General features: G+C 40.1%; 1 protein-coding gene and 1 pseudogene across 1 annotated transcript in view; one reads left to right on the forward strand and one right to left on the reverse strand.

Annotated features, from left to right (window-relative positions):
• The window catches only part of NDUFA4 (NDUFA4 mitochondrial complex associated), a 711,072-nt gene that overhangs the window by 268,634 nt on the left and 415,561 nt on the right, over positions 1-26,877 (reverse strand). The window lies entirely within an intron of this gene.
• On the forward strand, positions 14,781-16,151 carry LOC126949984 (histone-binding protein RBBP4-like; annotated as a pseudogene).

Here is a 26,877-nt window from a genome sequence, read left to right on the forward strand (position 1 = left end):
ACCTCCCACCAGGACCACCTCCAGCTTTGGGAGATTACATTTCAACATGAGATTTGGGTGGTGGCAAATATCTAAATTCTATCAGACTGCATCTGCTTTGAGCACACTACTCCTCTTCCTACTGTTTCCCCTGAGCATCTACAATATTGCTGATTCCAAAGCTTCTTTGTCAATGTTGCAGAGCACATGAGTGCATCCCCAAGAAAACCACATTGATAAAGACACCCATTTTTTGTTCTCCTTTGATGCTCAGCCAGATTTTTCCACCCTGGTGTAAATTTAATACCCCACTCACAGTGTTGACCTATACAGACTTAATCTGTGACCTGTCAGAAAGCTTGTTCAACTTGCATTGTCACAAATTATAACTTAAAGAAATGCAGTGCCAGAGTAAAAGTTGTTGGACTGCTCCATCCTTAGGAGAAGAGGGGAGTGGGGGAGGCAGATCCATGTGCAGTTCTCTACTTTGTGGAGAACTGAGTTTCACCCATTATCCTTGGGATCATTGGGCATTAAACATAATTGGTTCAAGATAAACAAAGGTGGTGATGCTGATTTTCTCTGTTGAAGGATGCGCCCACATCCTCCCAAACTTTGTAACAGGAGTCGTACCCATCTCTGACCACCTGAACCCACACTAGACTAATCATTGTATTTCATCCCTTTGGCATCTCTCACAAATGAACATATAATCCAAATCTGAACAATAGGAAGTATTCTTTAGGATTTCTTTTGCTGGAATGAGCAAAATCACTTTTTTTCCCCATTTTCCTTGTGAGCTATAAACTATGACCTCAGAGCGGCCAGCATCTTTCCACACATAGAAAAGCCCCAAACAATGGCAAGAACAGAATGTGGAGTGCTAGGTTCCCTAGACTGCAGGCCTCAAAGCAGCCCTGGTTCCTGATATTCCTCCTTTGCAAGCCAAACTGATCATTTTCCAGAAAACCTCTTTGCTTAGCGTAGGTTGGATTCATGTAAAATAAAGAGTGCTGGCTATGCACTGAATTCCCAAGAGTTTGTTTTATAAACTAGGCTGTCAATTTTAAAATTTATGCTAAGAAATAACTGCCAAGAAGATTGGGGTATTACTGTAGGCTGGGTAGCTCATTCTCTTCCCTAGAGGACAGCCTATGTGGGAAACCAAATTATGATGAAAAGGTTGCTTCGCAAGTGCAATGTCGGGATAAAAGGAGTAGGACAATCTCAAGGGGGCACTTTTGACAATCCGTGGTGCTTTGGGGACATAATGCCTGCTAAGTAGGACAGAACAATTCTGCCAACTAAAGAAGGCCCTGCTCCCTTGTGTAGTTCTTAGAGGCACACTGACAGTTCTTCTGTCCAACTTTCCTCTTTAATATTTCTCGTCAATCACCAAATGATGTGTACCTCTGGGACTTTGCCCATTGCCCTCACCATCCTCCCCCAACCCAAAGCAGCTCACTGCCACCCAACTTTTCTCTTCTCTGACTGTAGAAATTCATCTTATCTTCTTGAACCTAACAGCCCACACCAACTCCTCTGCGAGGCATTCCTGTTTCTGCCCAAATCAGAGTTTAATTCCACCCTTTCCTGTGCTTCCCTTTCAGAGCAAATTGTGCCCATTTTGCAGTGTTACAAGCTGTGGATGTGTTATGTCTTCTAGAAAATGAGTTCTTTGAGGACAGGGATAATGAGTTCAATCTTACCCATTCTTTGTGACCCCCAGTTTCTAATGTAATTCATTGCAAATAGTAGATGCACAAAATACATGTTGAGTGTTGCATATGGTAACATAAATTAGTGAAGTTTATTATTTATTTCATTCATTACAGAGGGTTGGGTTGCTTAGGACTTTTTGAGTAACAAGTCACAGAAAATCAAACTAACTTGAAAGCGTTTGGGGTAAAGACCTCAGAAGCAGGCTTGAGCAACCAAATGACAGGGAGGGCAGGGACACAGTTGAGGCTTGAGAACAGCTGGTCCCAGGATTGTGGACATGCTGAGACTTCCTGTCTTTTGTCTCTGTATCACTCTCCAGTACCAAGGCAGACTGTCTTTCTCCTCACGCGGGGGAATGTGGATGCTGACAGGCATAGAGTTTCACATCTCATCGTGTTTGCTACCCACAGGAACTGAAAAATTCCCCAGCTTGAGATGATAAATTCCTGTAGGACTAGAGGGGATATGAGGTAGATTGTGGCTTTGGCCCCAAATCTTTATTTCTCCCTGAATCTTTATTCTTTGATTTTCACTGTGAAAGTTCTCCCCAGAAGACAGGCTACATTTCCCACCTCTTGACTTCATGTTTGGATGAAGTGGAGACAGCAGAGTATCCGGTCTCAAAGACTTCGTCTGCTTCTGCCTTCCTTTTGTTCTTTGTCTATTTCATGAGAAGGACATGTCCAGGCCAGCATTCAGGTCCCAGGATGGGATAAGAGGCCTGTGGAGCAGAGCCACTCAGCATAGTCCAGGCTGCAGATGCTGACCCCCAACTCACCTAATTGCATGAGCGAGCTCAGCCAAGACCATCAGAGCTGCACAGCTGAGTCCAGCTGCCATTCATGTTACCCCCAGACCAGGGAAAATAAATGATTGTTGTTTTTAGCCACTGAGTTGTAAACCTAGAATTTTTGAGGCAATAGTTAACTGATATGAACTAAGTCTCAGGTTTGTGACTTCTTAGCTACCTGACCTTGGGGGAGGTGCCTACCCATCTGTATTTCATTCTCTACCTCTGTAAAATGGGGATGGTAGCAGCATAGAATTTTTATGAGAATAAAAGTTGTTAAATATACAATGTCTGGTACATGAAAAACACTAATATATTTTAGTTATGATGGTGATGATGATTACTCTTTGACATACCCACTCACAAACTGTTGTTGCCAGGGAGGTGGGAGAGGTCCTAGGACATGACCTTGCTTGGGGAGGTGTTCATCCCTGGGCGAATTCAGTGACGACAGAGGAGTGGAGGGTCTGGAAAAACATTGCAGCTAGTTGGATGTGGTGGAAGGAACATTCCCCAGAAGACGTGAATTCTGATGCTACATTAAGATCAGAGGAAGTTTTGGCAGACAAAACAAAAAAAAAAGTGCACTTTGAACATTTTAGTTATTTCTAAAATCATAGTGTCATTGGAAACTCTGGATCACAACAAATGACCTCAGACACCTAACATAGGGCAAGGAGCATGAGTGCATCCCGTCTCCTCTGTTTACTGGGCATTTAATCTTAGGGAAGCTTGAATGAAAATAATAATTCCCATCTCCCAATGTGGTGTAAGGAATTAAATGAGATAATGTATGTAAAACAAGTGCTCTAGTCCATGACATATAGCAGGCACTCAGTAAGTGGTAGCTGTTGTTGTGGCTGATATTCTTGGCCCCTCTGTGATGGGCTATTTCTCATTAGCTTCCACCGAAGGAGGGGAGCCTTCATGACCTTGTCTCTTGCATTTCTAGAGTTCTCTCCACTGACTGCAGCCTAAAGCACATGCTGTTAAAATCATGTTTATGAAGTCTGAACATGAGCAAGGTGCATCAATTCTAGTGCAATTAATGTTGAACATGTCCATGTCTCTAGTTTTTCAAAGGTGACAGGCTCGGAAGAAACCCTGTGATATCCGACCTGGAAATCCTTTTTGGTGCAGAATCTGAATTGCAAAGCTGTTGTTAAAACCTGCAAATGATCAGCAATGGAATGGGAGATGTTAACTGCCTGTAACTCTTTGTCTCTCTTTGGCTGGCACTCCTGACTGATGCTGGGAAAATGGCTAGCAGCTCGCTATGCTGGGCTGTAATTAGGGTATGCCTGGAAGTGCAGACATTTTCATAAATAGAACTTTGCAGGGAATTGCTCATTATTCCCATGATTTTAGGAAATAAAGAAAGACCCCAATTAGTTTTCAATCTCAAGAAAGAAAAAGAAGCAACAAGCAGTTATCCTCTGGCAACAAAGAGAGAGAGAGAGAGAACCTGGTAATACCCAGGGTTAAGTCTACAGGAATCACAATCTGATGGAGTGGATTTTTCCCCTCTCATCCCCATGCGTGGCAGCAAATAGACACAATCTCCATCTTGCCCAGAGAAAGATGAAGATGTGTCTTAATAGGCTGGCATTTCTGAGCACTAAGCAATCACCCTTTGTTGTACCATGTGCTGGCATCAGGAAACTGAAGAGGAGAACAGTTCATAGTGTTTCAATGAAAGGCTTTACCTTGAAGAGGAGATGAACAGAGAAAATGTATGATGTCACTATGTGGAGTTAAACAAACTGCCATTCGTAATTGTAGATACATTCTTTGGATAAATTAAAAAGTTTTCATCATGGTAAGTATATGTTTGAACATGGGGTGTGTTGTAGTGACAGAGAGGTGGGAGGGTTGTAAGTGGAGCTCAGAGGGCTAGAATGTTCTAATACGTTGCTAAATTCAGGAAAGTGGAATTGTGCATCATGGGTTGTTCTGGTGCTTGGTCACTAGTTCATCAGAGGTGACAGAAAGACATCAGCAGGCTCAGGCATCTCAGCATATCCACAGAAATGTCACTGCACTTGCTGTCCTTCAGAATAATTGGTTAATTCTCAGCCTGGGAAGGGGCTTCAATGAACTATGGAGATGCTATGATCACACAGCACCAGTGGTCCCAGCACAAAGGAGTTTATTTCAGTGGCTTTGCGGGGAAGACATGATCAATGGCTGTTTTTGAAAGACCTTGATTTTGGGTAAATTTACTTTCCCATCATGAGTGCCACGCTATCAGAAAGACAAATTAATTTAACATGAGTGACTTACTGCTCCCTTATGAATTACTTTCCAATTGTTTTTAATAGCATCTCTTTATCTCTAGCACAAGAAAACACAGTTGACCTTTAACAGCCTCTTTTATAAATGAACCCAATTGTAGTTCAGCTTTCCCACTTTCAGATCTTTATCTCCTGGCACCTTGAATCCAAACTCATCTGGATGCAGGTCCAGCTGTCTCTCTAATGGTATCTATCCATTAATTAAACACTCTATGCTTAACAGCTTGCACACCAGCAGCTGTAAAGGATGAGAAGGCAGTTCTCCTTTCATCTACAAATATTTATTTTCTTTTGGGAGGATTGGTTGGGAAAGATTAAGTGTATAGGAGGATGACCAGCTTATGGAGAATGTGTGTGTTTTGGTGGAAGTTTCCTGCCGAGTCACATCAGGTGCAGTTAGTAAGCAGGAAGGCTGGCTCCTAATCCCTGCAATCATAAATTATGAAATACCAGTTAAAACAAGCATCTGGGCTGAGGGATGTGTCTTTGTCCTCTCACTATTTTAATGAATGCATGTGAATGAGTTTACAGGGAAGAGTGAATATAACTCAAATGGAATTGGACTCTGATATTTATGGGCTCCTGTCTGCACAGGAGCCGGGTCATGGCTTGTATATTCTTATCCTGCCACAGTGCATTATGGGGGCGTCCTTAGTCCATTTACCTTTTTCCGTGTTTCTCAGATTCATTCATCACTGAATTGTATGGAAACTTCCCTGGAATAGCAAAATAACAAGTTGAAAGTTAGGCACAGCATTAGCTTTTTAAAAATATAATTTTTGATTACAGAAGGAGTATATGAGTGTGGTAGAATATTAGAAAACACAGAAAAGTAAAACTAGCAGAATAAATAGACTATATTGCAAATGCCTAAAGACTGAACAGTGGATACATCTTCCCAGATAACTTTTTATGTCTTTGGGATATATATATGTATATAATGTTGGGGGTAATCTGATTCTTTAGTTAACAATGTCTGTTTTTCAATTCAGTATTACTTTATTTCATCAAATATCAGACTATATTCACATTTTTATAATTGTCTCAAAAATGTTCCTTATTGCATTTAATTGTTATATCTCTAAGATCTCTTTCAGTCTGGTGTGGTACATTGTTTCATGCACTAATGTGTCAGAAAGAATGGACCAGTCATCCAGGAGGATGACTAAATTAAACTAAGCTCCATGGCTCAGTGTAGTTTTCCTGGTTAGCAGAGCCTGAGATAAAGACGTGGCAGCCAGTAGTTTTGGGAATGTGATCCCACGAAGTAGAAGTTAAGGAGCAGGAAAACAAACAGGAAAAAGGAAATGTTAATGGAGAGATAGATGTGTTATTAAAGTTGCCATTGTAAGCAGTGGGGTTCAATTCTGTCAGGATCTCTGAGAAAGATCCAGAATGCCCCTGGAATTGCCCACCTGAAAGACAGGAGTCTGAGGTATTTCACTGCCTCCCTTGGGAAGGAAGACATTAACTTCTCTCTGCTTTGAGCTGTGCTTATACAGGCCTGGAGCTTATGGGGTATCAGAGAATATCTTGAGCAAGAATATGGAAACACTCACCCAGCATCTCTCCACTCTAGCTGCAATCAGAGGTGGGCCAAGGGCATGTAATGTGGGCACTGGAGCCTGTGTTATAGATTTGTCTGAATTTTTTCGCCTCATTTTTTCTCGATTTATTGCAGCATTCAGCTTATTTCTCTATTGAGGAATTTTCTACAAACAAAAAAGTTATCTAAGGCTTGATATAGTTATATTAACCATTTTGAAAAAAGAATGAATTGATTACTATTATCTACATATCCCTGCAAAGATGTGCTGATACCTTTGATTTTATTTTTAAGAGATTGATTCATCAAATAAACTTTTACTGAATACCATTGATACAGTTTGGCTGTGTCCCCACCCAAATCTCATCTTGAATTGTAGCTTCCATAATTCCCACATGTTGTGGGAGGGAGCCAGTGGGAGGTAACTGAATCAAGAGGGCAGTTTCCCCCATACTGTTCCTGTAGTAGTGAATAAGTCTCATAAGAACTGATAGTTTTATAAGGGGAAATCCCTTTTGCTTGGTTCTCATTCTCTTTCTTACCTGCCACCGTGTAAGACGTGCCTGTCACCTTCTGCCATGATTGTGAGGCCTCCCCAGTCATGTGGAACTGTGAGTCCGTTAAACCTCTTTTTCTTATAAATTACCCAGTGTTGGGTATGTCTTTATCAGCAGAGTGAAAGCAGACTAATACAACCATGTTTTGAGGTTTGAGGTAGGCACTGATGAAATAACCCCACCTTTAAGTTTAGCAAGTTTTGTAAAATAAACTGTGGTGGTGATGTAGTAGAAGTACCTGTGGGGTGTGGGGCTGGGTCAGTGGAGGAAGTGACCAATTCTTTCAGGGTAGCAAGGGAGAGAGGAAAGTCTGCATTGTTGTAGCGATGCTTGCCTGGGTTTTGAACTGCGGTTAGATAGGGAGAAATGTCTTCTAGGCTGAGTTACATAAAGGCAGGGTTATAAGGTTTATAAGCATGAAAAACAAAAACATATTCGGGGAACTGAAAGTCATTCATTGTGTCTGGCCAGTGAGTAGGAAGAGGTGGAGCCAGAGCTGGAAAAAGAGGGAGGGACAGATGGTGAAGCTCTTGTACCTCAGGCTAGATATTGTCTTCATTGCTGAATTTACAGGGAAGATTCCTGTTAGGAACACAGCATGCTCAACTGTGTTCAAATTTGTGAATTTTAGGATACACAAAACTGCGATTAAAAACCACTCTATCTAGAAGGCAACTCCAGAAGGTTGTTACTGTTTAGTAAAGACTTACTGCATAAGCCTGTCTTTCACATGTTTTACAGAATGCAGCTATGCGTGTAACTTCTTTTTGGCACCATAGAATTGCATTAGACATTAAATGAGTGATATAGAAGCAACTTAGGAGGTGGACTGTAGGAGGAGCCAGTAGGGTTGGAGCCTCCTCAGCCTCTGTTTGCAAGAGTTGATGGGTCTGAGTGGAAGTAAACTTCAGGAAAGCCAGGAACAGGGGAGGAGAGGTCCAAGCCAGGTTTGCTGCTTCTGGGGGAACTTACGTTGAGTTCTGTAAAGAGGGACTAGAGGCAGAGACTGATGGAGCTGTTTCTGGGAGGGAATGTGGGACGAGGGGCATGGACCAAGTTGCTTTTGTACCTGGGTGCTGCAGGGAGAGGAGCATGCTTCTGCTTCCTCAAGGAACACAGGGCCACACTAGCTCCTTAAAGGCAGGAAAAAATCAGGAAATTGATCCTGGAAAGAGAGCTTCAAGTCCTCACAGAAAACATGGCCAGGAGGACATCACCTTCAAGTGCCTTTGCTGGTAGCAGTTACAAAGGAGCAGACCGAAGAGAACATGGCAGGTGCTGCATTGTAACTCTGGAGTGATCTGACAACTGGGTATAGGAGCACATTAGGGTGACTCCCTGCAGACTCCCCAAAATAATTGAATCAGACTTTACAGGGTATTGCATAAGTAGATGGAATCAATGCCATTGAAATTAGTGTTCACATAGATAACTGTGAATCTCATTTCTTTCCACATAAAAGTAAGGCCTAGAAGATTTGGGTTACAAATAAATCATGACAGAGCCAGAAGCGCACCTCACTTAGCCTGTACTGTAAAGCCTCACTGGCATGTGTTTATAACACTATCACAATAGTGTCCAGCTTGTGATCCTATCCTCCTAAAATGTGGAGTATTATTACGGATTACACTGTGGAGGTTAGAAACCCCTCACATGTGACACATAATTATGGAAAGAGCCAGTCCTTTTGCTCTTGCCCACCCTTTGTTGGCTGGCTTATCTCTGTGTAGGTATTGATCACTGCTGGGAGAAAGGTTGTATATTCAACCCCTCTGCCAAAGCAAGGAGATTTATCTGAGTACAAGTAATGGAAGGTGGCAGGAAGGGGAAAAATATGGCCAGGAATCAGCTACATTCAATGAGACAGTGATGCCTGGAGGAGTCGGTGACAATAAAAGAGGAAAAGCAGAGCACTGTCACTCGGCAGAGCACGGTCAGCAGCACCTGCAGGTGATGTATGATGACACAGGCCCCCGTGTGCTACCTTTCTAAACTGGACTATGTCAGCCTCTCATGAACAAGCAGATTTATTGTATTGTCACTGGTGCATCAACAAGCAGGGAAGTTGTAAGGAATTGTGGGTAATAGAGTTTTATTTTTTTCTGGTTAAAGCCAACAGCCTACCTCCTTTGTCTCAGCAAGCAGGGGACTCACAGACAGAACAAACTGGAGTTTACACATACATTGATTATATGGATATTATATATCCTTCCGTGTTTTGTTATAGTATGCTTTGGATTTTTGTTGTTACAAAAATAATGAAAATAACACAAATTATAGTAATATATAATATGTGAAGAATAAGCTTTATCTTCTGTGTTTCCTGCTATTCCTATATTTTTATAAATTATCTATGATTATTTATATTTTTAGTAATTGTGAGCGAATAATAAAATATACCTAGGGAGAGAGTTTGTATACTCTTGGTGTATACACCAAGAGTGTATTTGGTGCATTGTTTTAGGAGGCAGTTTGGAAATACGTAGTAGAATTTAAAATGTGAATTCCCTTTGATCATGCAATTTCACTACTAGGAAAACTCTCCTACTGATATGCTTGTATAAACATGCAAAGGCAGATAGAAGGATGATCACAGAAGTGTCCTTTAGAAATGAGAAATTGAAAACAAACTAAACATTGGTCAGTAAAAGAATTGGTTACATAAATTACAGTACAACTTCATGATGAAATATTACTCAGCACTAAAACAAGTAGTGTGTATTGAAAAAAGTAAGCCCTAGAACAGTTTGTGGTGTGCAATTCCATTTTAAAAAATACATATGTGTGTGAAGCCCAGTAGTGAGCACTTACAGTCCCAGCTACTTGGGGGGCAGAGACAAGAGGATCCCTTGAGCCCAGGCATTCGAATCCAGCCTTGGCAACATAGTAAGACCCTGTCTCTAAAGAAGAAAAAAAAAATTACACACACACACATACGCGCGCGCACGCACGCGCATGTATGTGTATGTTATTATATATACCTACAACATTTCTGGAAAGGAATAAAAAGTTGGAACAATCACTCTGGAAAATGTAACTGAGGGGTGGTTGTAGAGGTGAAAATTAGATACTATTGTACAAGATGAAAACATATTACCAGCATCTTTTACGTATGTGAATTTTAAACACTCAAAAATAAAAAGCGAAAGGGACTATAATTATCTTTCAGGATTTGTTTTTGAATACAGACTGCCTCAAGATAGGTAGGTGGCCCACATGACTGAGGAACATCCTTTCATGTGATCGTATCCCCACTGAGTAGGTGTTTCCTTTCCTCTTTTTACATTCAGTATGGTTTTCAGCAACTGCAAAATTTGTCAAGAAGGGGGAGAAGTAAATTGAGTAAGAATGGTTGTATGGAATTAGGAGAAAACACCTGTAAACGGTAGGAAAAAAATCTTTGTTGACAGTCATCAATCAAGAGGAGCGTACTAACTACTTTGAAATTTTTTCATTTTATTTTAAAATTTTAAATTTTTTTTGAATGGTTGGAGCTCTAGCAGCCAACTCTCTACTCTTGACTGCCTTTTCTGACAATTTTTGTCTGAAGCTACTGACAATACTATTTTGAATGAACTCATGGTCATTCAACCACATTTAATTCTCAGGAAGTAGAAGTTCTTATTAATATTCTTTCCCATGTATAGCTGTTGCTGATGTTCTTGCAGGTGAAGGGGAGCCAAATTGTTTAGAAAGAACAGTATCTCCAGTTCTTGGAAGGAGTTTGAGCTGAGAGACCACCAGAGATGTCACCACTGTTTGATATTACTTGCAAAAAAAAAAAAAAATCTGTTCAAGAAGCCTATACATAACTGGTTAAAGTGAACTTTTTCATTGAATGAACATTTTATTAAATTGACTACTTCACTGGCATTGTGTAGTATTTTCTATGTGCTAGGTCCTCCTAGACACTGGGGGTATAAAGATAAAAGTACATATTCTTATGAACTTTACAATCTAGTTGGAGAAGTAAAGATATGACCCACAAATTACAGTATAGCATGTTAATTGCAAGGAAGTGAGTGGGTACAAGCTATAGTCAGCAGGAAACACACATGCTGATATTTATGACTGAAAAACACATGGTCACTTTAGCTTATTTATTAGGCTGGGAAGAATCAACTATGTAGAAATCATCCTAAGCATTTCCTAAGAGGAGCTATACGTTGTTGTAAAATCAAAACATAATGGTGGGGATGGTGATCCTGGAGGGAAAATAAAAACACCATAGAATTTCATGACTGTCCATTTATGCCACTCATCCTGTTTTCATTCGTGGAAGGTCTTCTGTTTCTCTAAATAATATTGCTATTAAAAACTCAGTGTTCTTTTGAGTAGTTTTACAACTTAGGTAATTGAGAAAAATTTTCCTTCTGAATTTTGTACAAGACAATTAGATTTGCACTGTTTGCAAAAACAGGAAATTTTGAGGCAAAAGTAGTAGTTATTGATGAATAAGAAAGAGAGCTTTTGACATCATTAAAGACCACTGGATTCCTCCTTCCTATTTTAAAGCCTTCCACACTTGTCAGTTCCATTTACTTTTAATTATGTGATTATGAATAAATCACTTGAAAAAATAATAGATCTGGGTACATTAATTATGTATTGAAAGACAAGTAGATCCAGCAGATTAAACAGAATAGAATAAGTGTGTGTGTATTTAGTGACTTTTGTTTGACTGTCTGCTCTGACAAGCACCACCCAGATTTACTGTAGTGTGCAGAAAAAAGAGAGCAAAAGGCATGTGATAGGTAATTCTAAGACTGTGTTGAACTGCAAAAAAAAATTATAGAATTAAAGAGCTCCAAGGTATACTGTATAGCAGTTCTTAGTTCTCCAGTCTGATATTTGGGGCCCTTCAGAACAAATGCGTTTTGGCTTTCCAAAAGGCTTTGGAGTTAGCCTTGCGCCATCTGCTGGATTATGTTAGTATTTGCATCTGCACTAGGATGGGGTGTTGGAAAGACATTCAGATTCACATTTAATGTGTCTTGCTACTAGCCATGGCAGAGGACCTCCCCTGCCTTTTTTTTTTTTTTTTCCAACTTATAGCATTTTCCTCTGAATGTACTTTATCTTCTCTCTGTCTTTGCTGCCAGAAAGATGCACCTAATTAGGCAAATTCCATTTGTTTTTCAGATATGGTGTGTCTAAAATATGGCCTCTGCAAACAAATGAGATACAGAGGACACTGGGCAGGTGCACAGATCTGAGCCTCCCCCCATTTGCTTTCTTGGATGCTTATGTCTGTAGGCAGGGGCCAAAAACTATAGTCAGATAAGCTGAACTACTAATGTCTTATTTTATTTTTTCTGTTTTTATAAAACATCTTGTAAATAAAGGTGTCCTCATTGGGTTTTATTCTGGCAAATGAACTTTGTCTGATATGAGAAACAGGGAAATGTTCTGGTAAAGAAAAAAGGAATTGCTAAAACAGTGAACATTTAAAATATCAGGTTTATGGAAAGATCAACACTTGAAATTATGACTGTTAATTTCTTTATTATTCTTGGATAACTAGACTGCTTTTGAAAACAAATCATTGCCTAAACATTTCATGAAATTCTGTCATGGACTGGGATGAATTCCAAGACGGCTTCATTGTTATATGTAAACAAAGACAAATAAGCAAAGCTGCAGAAAAATGCCCAAAGGACATTTTCTCATTGGATAAACACATGAGTTCTTCTTACTGGTCATGGGTTAACTGCTTCACATATTTTAGATTTTTAAATTGCTGGAGCTCACATGGGAAACAAGGATAGCCACTGTTTTCATGATGAAGATTCTGCCGTCATTTCTTTCTTTATCCTTTTGTCATTTTGTGTGCATTGTGGTACTTGTGGATGGGTGTTATTGGTATTTCTAACACCGTAAGCCTAAAAGCCTGCAGTATTTCCCATTTGACTCACCAGTCCCCATTTAACAAGTTAGGAAACGAAATGAATTTGAGACACCGAGTTCCTGTCTTACAAATTGTGGGATCTCGTGGAAAATACCAAGTCAGACAGCAAGTTAGCATTTTATTCTTTTAGGATAATAGGTCAGCAGGGATGCAGCACAGGAGAAGGTGCAAAGGTCCAGAGACTAGGGACATAAGGATCTGACAGCTTGCTGCAGTCTTGTTATGCAAGATCAGTTGTTCAAGAGCAAATCTGTGAAATCTCACATTTACTTCTTATCTGTCACTGGGGTTGGCCACTCAGCAGATGCAGATGACAAGAGGAAGGCAACTGTAACAAAATAGAGCCTTGCATGTCAGGGAAACTTCTGTCATGGCCCATTTTCGTTTAACCTCAGCACTGGGTCCCATTAGAGGAGCCCTCTAAACACCTCTGTGAGCCGCTTTGATCTGAAAAGATTGAGTTTCATGTAACTTGGGGAAGAAATAGAAAGTAAGTACTTGAATAACTATGGGTGGAAAGTCTTGAATGAGGCCACTTTCAGAAGACAATTTTATTCCAAGAGTGTTTGACTTATGTAGGAGAGTAATAGAATAGAATAATAACAACGTTAAATATGTAGGAAGTAAATTCTATTATTACTAAGTAAACAACTGCCATTGGCAACTTTTCTATAGAGTCACAGCACCTTTGAGGGGGCTCTCTTTGCAGCAACAAATGGTAAGAATGGAAATTGGTCCTTTCCTTCACCATTTATGTACAGGTGATACTTATTATTTGTGGATTCTGTATTTGTGAATGTTGCATATTTGTGACTGTTGGGGAACATGGAAATCTACAGTTTAAACAAAGTTCCTAGGTGATTCCTGCATTATAACATTTGCAAACGTAATTGTAGGCTCCAAAAGCAGAAGCTTAGGCATTGACAAGCTGTGGTCACATGGGAAGCTCAGTACAGCCTTCGTTGTCTTCCCCTACCCCTCATTCCAATGGTAGATACTCGTAATGTCTGGAACTTGGTGGGTTTGTGGACCTCTGAGGCAAAAAACAGACAAAACACTGGTGAGTTTTCTTCTTAGGAGTTGTTATGGATGTTCTAGATCTTGTCTTTGGGAAGGCCTAGAAAGTCACAGGTCTGAAGCAGACAGAATGAAGTCACTAATAGCTCCAGTCCTCTCTACCCAATTTGGGATCATGGTCTTTATGACTCCAAGGCTCTGCTTCATGAAGACAGGTGGGGAACAACCCCAGCGCATTCAATTCAACCGTCACCCTGTACCTGGGCCTTCCAGATGTACCCTCTATCCTTCACCTCTAGCCTTCTCTTCCACCACTCTCCTCTCACTTACTTTGCTCCAGCTGGACAGGCCTGCTAACTGGTCCATGAACACAGCGCACTCATTCCTGCCACAGGGCCTTTGCACTTAAACTTTCCTGAGACTTCACATGCCTGGTGAGACTCTCACTTGGTTTAGCTCTGTGCTCATATGTTACCACTCCAGAGGCCTTTCCTGAATGCTCTGTCACTCTTCCTGTTACACTGTTTTATCTTTTCATTTTCTATCTCTTGCTAATATCGGATGGTTATTTTAAAATTTCTTCCTGCCCCACCACCCTTCTCTTCAGAATGTAAATTTCATGAGGAAACTGTCTTGTTCAACTCTTTATTCCTTACCTGCTCCCCACAATGCTTGGCATATGGTATATTCTTAATAAAATAACAGTCTGGCCAAATAAATATTTGTCCATAAAGTGTTCTTTGGAAATCCCTTGGCCCATTATCATTCCTGTTCACCTAGTTAAAGGAATCCGGAATTTGATTAAACGAATCAGTTTACGTTGCACTAACACATGTTCATGTTTAGAACACATTACATTTAAGATTAATAGAAAGGAATAGAGGCCGTGCGCACAGAGCAGTCCTGCTGCCTCCCCGCCCCTCCTGCAATGCTCAACCCCAGGATTCCCCAGGCTCGTCTGCCTGCCATGGCGTACAAGGAAGCAGCGTTTGATGACGCAGTGGAAGAACTAGTGATCAACGAGGAATACAAAATATGGAAAAAGAACACCCCTTTTCTTTATGGTTTGGTGATGACCCATGCTCTGGAGTGGCCCAGCCTAACTGCCCAGTGGCTTCCAGATGTAACCAGACCAGAAGGGAAAGATTTCAGCATTCATCCACTTGTCCTGGGGACACACACATGGGATGAACAAAACCATCTTGTTATAGCAGTGCGCAACTCCCTAATGATGATGCTCAGTTTGATGCGTCACACTACGACAGTGAGAAAGGAGAATTTGGAGGTTTTGGTTCAGTTAGTGGAAAAATTGAAATAGAAATCAAGATCAACCATGAAGGAGAAGTAAACAGGGCCCGTTATATGCTCCAGAACCCTTGTATCATCGCAACAAAGACTCCTCCAGTGATGTTCTTGTCTTCGACTATACAAAACATCCTTCTAAACCAGATCCTTCTGGAGAGTGCAACCCAGACTTGTGTCTCCGTGGACATCAAAAGGAAGGCTATGGGCTTTCTTGGAACCCAAATCTCAGTGGGCACGCACTTAGTGCTTCAGATGACCACCCCATCTGCCTGTGGGACATCAGTGCCGTTCCAAAGGAGGGAAAAGTGGTGGATGCGAAGACCGTCTTTACAGGGCATATGGCAGTAGTAGAAGATGTTTCCTGGCATCTGCTCCATGAGTCTCTGTTTGGGTCAGTTGCTGATGATCAGAAACTTATGATTTGGGATACTTGTTCAAACACTACTTCCAAACCAAGTCACTCAGTTGACGCTCACACTGCTGAAGTGAACTGCCTTTCTTTCAATCCTTATAGTGAGTTCATTCTTGCCACAGGATCAGCTGACAAGACTGTTGCCTTGTGGGATCTGAGAAATCTGATACTTAAGTTGCATTCCTTTGAGTCACATAAGGATGAAATATTCCAGGTTCAGTGGTCACCTCACAATGAGACTATTTTGGCTTCCAGTGGTAGTGATCACAGACTGAATGGGATTTAAGTAAAATTGGAGAGGAACAATCCCCAGAAGATGCAGAAGGCAGGCGACCAGAGTTGTTGTTTATTCATGGTGGTCACATTGCCAAGATATCTGATTTCTCCTGGAATCCCAGTGAACCTTGGGTGATTTGTTCTGTATCAGAAGACAATATCATGCAAGTGTGGCAAATGGCATAGACCATTTATAATGATGAAGACCCTGAAGGAAGCGTGGATCCAGAAGGACAAGGGTCCTAGATATGTCTTTACTTCTTGTGATTTTAGACTCCCCTTTTTTCTTCTCAACCCTGAGAGTGATTTAACACTGGTTTTGAGACAGACTTTGTTCAGCTATCCAGCTATGCCTCTATATAATAGGTACCACCAATAATGCTATTAGCCAAAACAGTGCGTGTTTTCTAAATATTAATGGGAGGGCTTGATTCAGCAAAGCCACAGACTTACGTTGAAATTTTCTTCAGGAATTTTCTAGTAACCCAGGTCTAAAGTAGCTACAGAATTGGGAATATTATGTGTGATTATTTTTCTTCCTATGCTGTATATCCCCAAGTTTTTCAGACTCATTTAAGTAAAGGCTAGAGTGAGTAAGGAAGAGAGCCAAATGAGGTAGGTGTCTGAGCCATGAAGTATAAATACTGAAAGATGTCACTTTTATTCAGGAAATAGGGGAGATTCAAGTCATATAGATTCCTACTCGAAAATCTTGACACCTGACTTTCCAGGATGCACATTATCACACGTAGACCAGTTTCCTCTGGTTTCCTCAGTTAAGTCAAAACTTCATGCTCCTCTTTCCCCATATATTCATATATTTTTGCTCATTAGTGTATTTCTTGAGCTGTTTTCATGTTGTTTCTTTCCTGTGTGTGAAATGGTGTGTTTTTTGTTGTTGTTGTTGCTGTTTTTTAACTTGGGACCACCAAGTTGTAAAGATGTAAGTTTTTACCTGACAGTTACACCACAGGCAGACTGTCAAGTTGGGAAGAGTGAATCAATAACTTATATTTGTTTTAAAAATTAAATTAATCCTTGATAAGAGTTGCCTTTTTTAGGAGTTAGCCCTTGACCACTAGTTTGATGCCATCTCCATTTTGGGTGACCTGTTTCACCAGCAGGCCTGTTACTCTCCATGACTAACTGTGTAAGTGATTAAAATGGAATAAATTGCTTTTCTACATAAAATAAAGGGATTCATAGAAAGATGCTAACACAGAATAAAGACAGTGCAGGGCACATCTGTGAATGCCTCCGGGGAAAACATCCTGTTACAGAGGGTCTTGTAGAATGTAGAGTAACTCCATATATAGATGTGGGGTTTCTGTAAATGGTCACAGGGCATCAGGAAGCATGAACAACATGAACAAAAGCAGTATGTTTTAGGAAACTGGGAGTAACTTCAGGTGATGAGAGAGAAGGACACATGGGGAGAAGTGGCAAGAGATGAAGGTCCACAGATAGAGGAAAGTTAAGAATAGTTTTGCCCATTGTGCAAAGTACTCTACTCAATTTAATTTTGAAGAAATGAAAAAAATCAAAGGCTTTTAAATGCAGAAAAGCAAAATCATGCCTGTGTTTTGGAATGATAGTGCCAGCAGGGTGGTAATGGATCAGAACAATTATGTTGGAATTAGCAAGGAGAGGTAGGAAGCATCAGGGAAATACACACAGAGTACGGGGGTGGTGGCAATGAAGGAGGAGAAGGGGAAATCATGCTGAAGCAGAATCAGTAGGATTCGGAGATAGTTTGGTTGTGAAAAAGAATGGTCGTAAGCAACCCATTCAATAGTTGTTCTTTCCTTTGGGTATGAGAAGAGTGGAGGACCCTACCAAACAAAGAAATGCTTCAGAATCACCAAAGAAAGAGGAAACCACAGTTTTCAGTCTTGAAGGGTACATAGTGGAAATTAAGAAAACCAATTGTTAACATACCAGGACCAAAGATATAGAACATACGATTATTCAGGTACCTGATAGTTTCTCTGGAACAGATCCATGATAAAATGTGTATTGAGCAGAGATTTACAGGAAAATGTCAGATGATAACTTGAATGCAATGAGAAAGATTTGAAACCAATAACAGCTAACAGGAAAAGCTGATTTAAAATATGCACTTAAAATTAGCTGGGCATGGTGACACACGCCACTGCACTCCAGCCTAGCGACAGAGCTAGACTCGGTCCAAAAAAAAAAAAAAAAAAAAAATGCATTTATGTTATAACAAAAGTACCTTAGAGAAAGAAATATGCATTTATACCCATTCCACTTTCATTAAGTTAATTATTGTTAGGAGTACCTCCGCTGATCTAGCCAGAGTTTTGTAGCTTCTTCCTTACCCACTCAGATGTAGCAATAGAACTGAGCATTCAATTCTAGGCACTTAAAAAATAAAAAAGAAATAGAGACTTATTTGGTAAATAGTGGCAGAAACTGCCTGCCTTCACTCCCTGGCCCATGGCCAGACACTCTGCATTCAAGGCAGTTTCCACTGGAATGAATGAGGCTGGCGAAGGATGCAGGCTTGAAAGTACCTCCTTGACTGAGACTCAGCAGCAGTAGGTGCCAAGGATCCTGTTCACGAGGGAAAGGGAGGGGTATAGAGGAGCAGAGCTGGGTTTCTGGACACATGTATATAGCATGTTAATTGCATTAAATTCAGCCTTCAATCTTCTAAAAAGCTTACCTTCTCAGCTTCTGAATATCAGACATGTGGGTTTATCTCTCAATAGTTTATTCATTCTTAAGAGCTACTCAGGGAAAAGAAGATTCAACTGATTTATCTTGTTGAGGAGGACAAAGACTTAGGTACCTTGTGCTCAACATTATGACTAGTTTGTGCTCGTTGTTCCAAACTATCTGAGGTTCACCATGTATTTTAAACAAAAACAAACTCAATATCCGGAATAAAATATGTTTAATATGACCTTCCCTTGCCTTTTGCATCTTTCGTGGTGAAGTAATTGCATCAATTCTTTTAGAAAATTCTTCTCCATAATTAGGCTGATTCCAACTTTCCTTTTCTCATTTCTCAGTGGAGATCACCACCAATAAAATCTTGAGAACCTCCCTGTACAATTATTAACTTACTTGCATCTCTGAGAGGCCAAATACAATATATGGAGTGGTGAACTGGAGCTTTCAACTTCAGTTTTTACATCAAAGTTTTCTCAGAAAACTTGTTTGTTCGTATCACCTGACCTTTACAAAGTACATGCATACTCAATTAACTCTTAGGTTCAGTGATTTCCAAGCCAGTCTCATTCATCTTTGGCTTCATAAAAAATATGCTCAAGTTGCCAGATAGCAATCAAATACATCTTCAGGAATTGCTCTTCTGTATTTGATTGTTTCCATCGTTAGGTTTTAAGCTTCTTCTCTGAAACATTAGTTTATAAATGTTGAAAAACCTTCTACCTGTGTGCATATGAGCCTATCTGCAGTTCCCCATTTTCATAATGATCTAGTGAATACATTAGAGTCAGTACAATTACGATTGCTAACAGAATTCCAAGTGTATGAACATAAATTTGGCTTCAAATTATATAGGAAGTTTGTTTTGAAGGGCTTGGGAAGCATTAGATTGACTGTAGAACTAAAACTTAGAAAAATAAAGGATTGAGTTAGGTCAATAGGATGATAGCTTATGTTTGTCTAATTGGAGTCTGATCATATTGGTAAATCAAAATCATTTTATAAATGATTCATATGCTAGAAGTCTTGAATTATACATAATTTAGAACAATGAATACCATGTGCAAGAGGCAAAGTGGGATAAGGACCGTTTGCTACCTTGTGAATCTCACTATCCAGGGGGGCAATAGACTTAGACATAGCAGACTCTAGTAAGGGTTGGGGGATTATTATTATTCCCAAAGGAAGAATAAACAAAGGGCTATGAAAAGGTAGTAACAATTCTGAGCAGGGTCATTAGGAAAGGCTTTATGGAGAAAGTGGCATTGAAACAAGGCTTTGAAAGACAAGGAAGTAAGAACTAAGGATGATGGAGCAGCACAGCTATCATATTCAAGTCAGAGAAAATGAAGGGCTATAAGAGGCCACAAGGAATTGAGAAATCATCAAAAGTATACTCAGGAAATATTCGTAGTTGTATGGGGTTGGTGCGTGGGGTATTTATGACTAGATATTTGATCTTATTTGAGAGGAAACTAGAAGCCACTTCTGGGTGCCAAGAATGGCAAAGACAGGATGAAAAGCATGACTTTATGTCATTCTATTTAGTTTTATATTTTACAGTTTAATGTGTCAAGACAGGAAGTTCTGCTTGATGACACTGAGTAATTTTCCGGCCCCCAGTGATTCTGTAAGAAAGTATTGTTTCACATAATTGTGTGGCATTCATTATGAATCATTATGGACATTCATTTCCTTCATATTTTTTAATTGAGTGACTGTTGATTGCTCTCTTCACACCAAGGTCCCAGGTATAACCATTAATGATTGTCCTCAGTCATCAATAATGCTCACTGCGTTGCAGTGAATTAGTCCATGAACATTTTCTGAAGCTCTTTATTAGATTTCTCTATTGCATTGGGAAGACCAAAACCAAGAACAGGTGTTTTGCCTGAACTGCAATCATTAATTTTCTCTTATTGCTGGATTTCTGACTCTTACTTTGTGAATTCCCTACATGTTACCTTCGTTCTAACCATGTTTGAGAAGACATTCAAAAGATCAATATCTACAATTTGGAGGGATCCGTATGCTCTCAGTGTTATTCTTTGTAAGAATGATAGAAAAGATGGTCATCCCTTACTATCAGAAATCAGGTTCTGTTTAATAAATATGTTGAAATTATACACGGCAGTGGGAATAGAAACAGAAAATGAAACTGTTCCTCACCAAAGCCATGTGGTCATTGTGATATAGTGTCAGAGAAAAGAACAAATTTAGGGTATTGCTAAAAAAGACACTAGGGTCAAGGCTAAGGGTAAGGCTAAAGACTAAGTCAAAACTGGTTGAAAGGCCTTTAAGCCAAGGCTTTTGAAACAATTAAGGTGCCTACTAGATCCTTTTATGTACCCAAAAGGATTTCTAGAAAGATTAAAATCTTGATTTTATAGAACCTGGAAACCTCCAAAGTATCTGTGATTGAGTGTCTAGAGACAGACATCTCAAAAGTAAGTATGAGTATGGCTTTTGGGGCCTACCATGTTTGGAACTTCCAATGCTTTGGAAAAAGCTGTATTAGAGGAAGCATTGCCAGGCTGTCCTAAAAGACTGAAATCATTTGAGATATGAAAAAATCTCAGGAATCCCAGCTTTCCTCAGGCAGGGATTGAGCTGGGAAAACTGCTCAATATCCAAAAATGGTGTATTCTCCAGTGCTATCTCCTGAGGTGGCCAAGGAGAATGATGGAAAAGGAAGACAATTCCAGAAGGCAGAGCTATGGGAACCAGCGAAATCACTTCCAGGAGCAGAAGCAGGGTGGCATCAAGAAACATTTCCTACCCTCAGAGGAGGGTATCTGGCAACATTTCACCAGCAGGATTTCACCTTATCTACAAGGCAGTCACTGTTGTGTGACTCCCATACTTCCCCTTTTTCTAATGGGAGTAGTTTTACTTTTATCCTATTCCTATTCCACCTTTGTATGTTCAGTTTGTGTTGGACAGATAACTTTTCCTTTAATTAAGAGGTCTCTGGATTAAGACGAATTACATTCGAACCTGATGTAAATCACAAGATCCTAAAACATGAGGCTATGATTAGATGAGACTTTGGTGGGTCTTTGGCTGGGGGATGAATGAGTTTTGCATATGAAGAGGATATTAATAAACATAAACGAGATAATCATTTGTAATAGTTCGCATGATCGTTTAGCAGGGACTCCTTTTCCACTCCCACTTCTCTGTCCCATTGATACCGGACTTGGTCAAGTGATTTGCTCGAGCCACTAGGGTGGTAGTGGATATAACAAGCAAATACTTGAAAGGTACTTCTGTGGTGGTGCTTGTGTCATTGCCCCGAGAAGAACACACCCCAGGGACCCTGCTGGTCCTAGGATAAAAACATACGTGGGTCAGCCCGTCTCTACTAAAAATACAAAAATATTAGGCGGGCGGGGTGGCGGGCGCCTGTAGTCCCAGCTACTCGGGAGGCTGAGGCAGGAGAATGGCGTGAACCCGGGAGGCGGAGCTTGCAGTGAGCGGAGATAGCGCCACTGCACTCCAGCTTGGGTGACATAGCAAGACTCCGTCTCAAAAAACAAAACAAAACAAAAGCAAAACAAAACAAACAAACAAGAAAACATGTGTCAGAGCCTCCTCAGCTTCCCTACACACCTGCAACTTGACGTTTTCACCCTAGGCAGCTCTAGACCTGTAAGTATGAGAATAAAAGCTTATTGCTGTCATGCCAGTGAATTTTGGGGTTGTTTGTTATATACCCCAATAGCTGTCTGATAGAATGCTATATCCTAAGCACTATGCTGTGCACTTAATTATTCCATCATTATGCTCTTGATCTTAGTGTCTTGATCCATTTAGGCTGCTATAACAAAATACCAGAAATGGGTGGCTTATAAACTACAAATACTTATTTCTCACAGTTCTGGAAGCTAGGAAGTCTCACAGCAAGGCACCAGCAAGCTCAATGTCTGTTCTCCTCACCGATGGTCATCTCCTCACTGTTTCCTCACATGGCAGAAAGGGCAAGGAATCTCTGGGGTTTCTTTCATAAGGGCACTAATCCCGTCAGTGAGGAATCTGTCCCCATGATCTCATCACCTACCAAAGGCCCCAGTTCCAAATACCCACATAACTGGGGATATGGTTTCAACATGTGAATTTGGGGACACAAGCATTAATACCACAGCATCTAGTTACTTGCATTTTAATCTTCGAATACGGAATTTTGGCCAGGTGCAGTGGCTCCATTACAAGTGCTGTAATCCCAGCACTTTGGGAGGCCAAGGCAGGAGGATTGCTTGAGCCTAGGGTTTTCAGACCAGCCTGGGCAACATAGTGAAACCCCATCTCTACAAAAAATATGAGAATTAGCTAGGCATGGTGGTATGCGCCTGTAGTCCCAGGTACTAGGGAGGCTGAGGTGGAAGGATTGATTGAGCATGGCAGGTCGAGGCTGCAGTGAGCTGAGATAACATCACTACACTCCAACCTGGGTGACAGAATGGAAAAAAATTGGAATTTTCCAGTTTGTATTCTCTTAAATGCATTTGAGACTGATGAGAGGAGGTTGGGAAGACTGTAGGAGCCTGGAGAGAACCTCTGGATTCCTGAAATACTGTCATAAATAAGTCTAGCTCTAATGGGCAGGAAGGAAAGATAAGAAAGAGGGAAGGAAAATAAAACAAAAGAAAGAACAAAATGTGAATATCAGCTCATGCTAAGTGACAGACACTTCACATATGCTCTGGCGTAGTGTGTAGCCCACTCACGCAAAAAACATCCCACTCAAGGACTAAGAGGTGACACATACCCATTTCACCTACTCTGGAAAGTTGAATTTTGGCTGAAATAGACAGGGATCTCTCTCTCTTGAAACCCCCTTTAAAGGGAGAAAATGGCTTGCAGCCATTCTTGAATAGTCTTTTAATTTGTTACATAGCAAACTATGCCTTATATTGAATGGGTTTTTAATTTCTGGGTTTTTCTTCATTAAGTAAATGTAAAAATCTTTAGCCAAGAAAAAATTTCACCAAACTTTGTTTGGGACAGAATCTTTTTGTGCAAATATAATTTATGACTTCCTTCTGGGAATATATTAGCAGGGCTAAAAAATGCTAAGCAATTTTCAAGTAAACTTCATGGGAATTAATGGGACTAAAATTTGTTCTTGGAAAATCTGTTATCCATTCTTTCAGGAATCTAATGATTTTTTTTTTTTGCATTTTTTTTTCTTTTTGTATTTGGTTTAACAAGGGTTATTCAACCTTTCTCTGTTTCTAAAAATGTTATTACCAAGACTAAAATTTTCATTTGGCCTCTAAACGGTGAAACAGTGAAATAGTAACCGAACGTTTTCTTGTATGTGTCAATAGCAAGATTATAACCAAAACTTTACATATAACTAAATTTCTAATATCAGAAGATCTTAACATTCATCTGGACCAATTCCTCCTGTTGTGCTGTGTAAGGCTACTCCCCTCTTTGGCGGTTCATACTCTTTTTGCAGGCTGGCGACTTAGGGTGGTGTGTGCTCAGTTCAGCCTTAATGGACCCAGTGTTACATGACGATATTTGCAAAATGCCTGGCATGAAGAGTTACTCCGTTGATGTTTACTTCCTTCCTTATTTTCTCTTCCTTTCATTTCTTCCTTGTTCATTCCCTCCGTTCAGAGCAAACGCGTCAAATGGTTTCAGGTCAAGAAACTTTCCCTCCAAACATCAGGCATGTCCTCATTCTCTGCTCTTGACTTTCCATGATTTCCTCTTTAATAATTGCCTTTACAAATTATATCTTAACAGAAATTTGCTCTTTCAATATATACACTAATCACAGAATAACTTTTCTCTCTGTCCATGTGGCTGACACTGCAGGTTGTTCTTTCTTGAAATGGAGCATGCGTTTTCCTATTCTATGAGTGGAGTGTACATCTGTGTGGGGATGAGACAGGTGTGGGTGTTTTGTTCTAATGCCTTCAACTCAAAGAACTTCATGGCTGAGGTCAAAGCTGAGAATAGAGCCCTCCCCACTGGGCAGAGACGTGGGTGCCAGGACACTTCCTGTCCTATATCTTTAAAGCTTACCCTGACAGCAGAAGCCCAGGGTTGTCCTTTTTGTTTCATGCCTCCTATGGTCTGTGCAGGCTAAAAATCACACTAATCACTGCAGGAAATCAGAAACACCGGGACTAAGATCTCTATTTTGTTGGAAGAAAAACTGGTTCTCAATGAGATTGGGTCAGTTTTCCCAAGGTCATCTGTCCAGTGAGTGGTGGAGAAAGACTCCCACACTGTCTGGCTGGGGAGATCATGGCTGGGGAGAGATGGAGGTACTGTTCATCTCTGTACCTCCATGCCTAATGTGCTACCTAGGACCTTGCTGTACAAATTATGGTCTACAGACCAGCAGCATTGGCATTTCTTGGAAACTTGTTAGCAATATTGAGCTCAGGCCCCACCCCATGATACTTAATCAGAATCTTCATTTTTAATAAGATGCCCAGGTGATTTGTATGCACGTTAAAGTTTGAGAAGCACAGAGATAGGACATACACTGTAGTTAATAAATAAAGGCATGGAGAATATAAAAGAAAATTAAAAATATATGGGATATGTCAGGAAGTTCCAGTATCAATCAATTAGGAAATCTAGAAAAGACCAGAGAGAACAGAGGGATGGTAACATGCAAAGAATAAGAGTACAATTTCTTGGTATTAAATGTCAGACTGAAAGGGCTCATTGAGTACTAAGCAGGGTAAAGGGAACAGTAACAGCAACTCATACCTAGATAAATGGCAGACACATTTCAGAACACTTGGAATAAGGAAAAAACCTGTTAAAACTTCTAGAAAGAAGGAATAGATTAACATTGCAACGAGGAACAGATATACAAGTGCAAGAAGAAAATGGAATAATATGAAAATCCTGAAGGAAAATGTATCTGGATCTCTTATTTCATACCCAGTGAATCTATTATTCAAAGACAAGGGCAACGTAAACGCGTTTTCAAACATAAAAGTTGATTCAGTCAGGATTCTTAGAGCATAGATAACCTTGTATCTATCAAAGTTAAGCAGAAAACGATTTATAAAAGGACTTTAGAAAGCTCACAGAACCTCTTGGAGGGCCAGAGAATGAGGTTAACAGGCTGTACAGCAGGAACAACACAATCAGAGCAGGGGCACTTACCCAAACCACTGGACAGGGCCATCAAGGCCCTACAATCATAGCCACTTGCTGCTTATCACCTACGATGCTAAGAACGACATACACTGAATTCTGCTATAGCCCCCAGAGGAATTTGGTACCCCTTTCATTGTGCTTGCCCAAACATCAGCTCTCTGCGCTTGGCCTTCCCTTGTGGTTACACATTGCTGCCCTGAGCCTCATGTGGGAGCATCTGCTTGGTAGAGCTGAGGTCCCATGTAAATATCCAGCTTCTGGGAGATTGGGAACATAGTTTCCAGAGTGACAAACCCTATAAAACAGGAAGGCAAGCTAGAGGAGGGGTGGAATCAGAGTTCAGTGAGCCAGACTACAGTATCTAGAGCAATCCAACAAAAGATAGATAATTGAAAAGAGTAATGGAAAATTGGATGCACAAAAGAAGAGAGGAATAAATCTAAACATATTAGTAATAGCAATACATGATAGTATATTAAGTTTATTAAACAACAGACTCACAAACTTAAAAATTTAGCCTCCGAAGTTTCCAGAAAAGTAGATATTTAGAGAAGTATGAGGCAACTGGTTGCAAAAAGAAAGCATATATAGTACTTGAAATGATAGATAAAATAAATTCAAGATGAAAATCACTAAAAGCTCATATTGATAACAGAAATAATCTATCAAAACTATCTGAGCCTTTATATTCTATATAGTTAACTAGTTACTTATCTAACTAGTTCTTCAACTAGGAAGAATTTATAGAAAATTATAGAAAATCACAGCTCATATTGGTAACAGAAATAATCTATCAAAAATATCTGAGCCTTTATATCCTATATTGTTAACTAGTTACTTATCTAACTAGTTCTTAAACTAGGAAGAATGTATAGAAAATTATAGCACTGAGGGCTCAAATGAAAAAATAGAACTTACGTCTAGCATTGCAGAATTTTTTTTCTGTTTAGAGGAATATGTAATTATTGGGCAGACATGCAGAGCGTGAAGGCAGGAAGAAAAAGGCATAAAGCAAACAGAACAAGATCATACGTAGAAATTGACTGTGGACTCTTACATAAAAGCCCAAACTGCAGCTGACCTGACCCAAGCAAACTGAGTTTCCCAGAAGAGATCAACATAACTTGAGCAGAAAAAGAAGCAGGATTATTCAGTGAGGAGAACAAGAAGTTTATACAGAAACTTTGTTGTATAGAATTTATGCCATACTGCCTCTGTGTATGCTTCAAGCTACTGT

This window comes from Macaca thibetana, chromosome 3, assembly GCF_024542745.1.
Source record: "Macaca thibetana thibetana isolate TM-01 chromosome 3, ASM2454274v1, whole genome shotgun sequence".
Classification (NCBI taxonomy): domain Eukaryota; kingdom Metazoa; phylum Chordata; class Mammalia; order Primates; family Cercopithecidae; genus Macaca; species Macaca thibetana.